This window comes from Glossina fuscipes, unplaced genomic scaffold (genome assembly GCF_014805625.2).
Source record: "Glossina fuscipes isolate IAEA_lab_2018 unplaced genomic scaffold, Yale_Gfus_2 1, whole genome shotgun sequence".
In the NCBI taxonomy this organism is placed as follows: domain Eukaryota; kingdom Metazoa; phylum Arthropoda; class Insecta; order Diptera; family Glossinidae; genus Glossina; species Glossina fuscipes.
The window spans coordinates 15,224,753-15,226,443 of NW_023998415.1; the positions used below are offsets into that span (position 1 = coordinate 15,224,753).

At 32.3% G+C, this 1,691-nt stretch overlaps 1 long non-coding RNA gene across 1 annotated transcript in view; it reads left to right on the forward strand.

The window, feature by feature from the left end:
- The window catches only part of LOC119631487, a 12,074-nt gene that overhangs the window by 269 nt on the left and 10,114 nt on the right, over positions 1-1,691 (forward strand). The window lies entirely within an intron of this gene.

The window sequence follows — 1,691 nt, forward strand, 5'->3', positions numbered from 1 at the left end:
CATATATATATATATATATATATATTTAATATAGGTATGTAGCTTAGTTGTAGCATTTCATTTTCCTTTTCTTTTTTTTTTTGTGTTCATTTGTATTTTGTCTTTGTTTTTGTCATTGCACTCAATTCAGTTTGTTCGTATGGTTGCAATGGACAAAAGTTACGAATACATACAGACACACAGACACTCATTCATATATTGGCATATAAACAAATAACACGCAAATAAATAAATACAGCTTCGCAAAAATTTAAGTGCGCAAAGTGAAGCGTTATAAATAAAGCGTAGCCACTAGCCATCAATACAAGATACTTATTGGTCCCATATATACAACCAAACACACGTAGGCAAAATGCACACATTGTATATATATATATGTATATACATATATATATATATATATATGTATATATATGTGCAAAAGGGGACTCTATAACTGCATAGCATTGCAGCTAACATACAAAGAGATCTGAACAGCAATAGCAGCAGAGGTAGCAGCAAGCTATAGCAGCACTAATAGTTAGTGGAAGTAACAACATATAGTAGTTAGTAGTAGTCATTGTACTTAGTAGTTGATATAGTGTTGAACTCTAAACAAATGCCTGCAGCCTTATAGATACTTCGTATATAAATATAGGCAAACGACACAAACACCCGCTTTCCTGCGTTCAGTAGTTTCATTCACATTTGGCCAGCCAGGCCAACCGAAACTTGTGCTAAATCATAGTTGTACTACCACCTCAAACACTCTCTCCATGGCAACCAATTCGTCTATAAATTACGAAAACATTTACTACCGTACATATACATACGCACGCAGAGGCATTATTTATACTGTAAGCACCAACAACAGAACAGAACAAATGTTACAAAGAGCGCTTCTTTATCCTTTTTGACTCACAAGCATAAGCAAACAGACAAAAAACAAAAAAAAACAGACACACATATACACACACACACACACATGCACATATATACACGTGCGCGCTTGTATGTTTAGAAACATTCACAATTCTACATAAACACAATCAATATATTAAGAGCTGACTGAGTGTTGAGTTTAGCATTAATGAAGAGATATATTTCAGCAACACATTCTGTGCTTATATCGGATTGTGTGCATATGCTGTCTATTCTACATATATATATATAAATATATATATATATTCAAGTATTGTTATGGTTTTCTTTCTCTAATGATTCTTTTGGTTTTTGTGTTTTCTTTTTTTTTTTTTTACATTTTCATTGTTTCTTTTTTGATTGTTCTTGTTTTATCCTGTTTGTCGTTGCAAACTTCCTTTGCATTTATATTAAGAAAGTTGTTGCTGATTTTGCTTCATATGCTTGTTTTTCTTATTCGCATCAATCTTCTATATACTCTCGGCTTATATAATACTATTTAATATCTTATGATTTTCTCTCTCGTTGTCTCTCTCTCTCTCTCGCTCTCCCCATCTCTCACTCTTTATCTCTCTATTTCAGTTTTTCACTCTCTTTTGCCAAAAATTGACTGCCATTGAAATTTTTGTCTCATTTGCTTTTATTCCTATTTTTATTGTTTTTTCGCTCATACATTGGTTTACAGTTGTGCACGTTGCTCATACGCACTGTAGTATTTATAACCATTTGCTGCACACACACGTTGCATCAGTTCAAAGCTAAACAAAACGAAAAAAAAAAAAAAAAAAAAA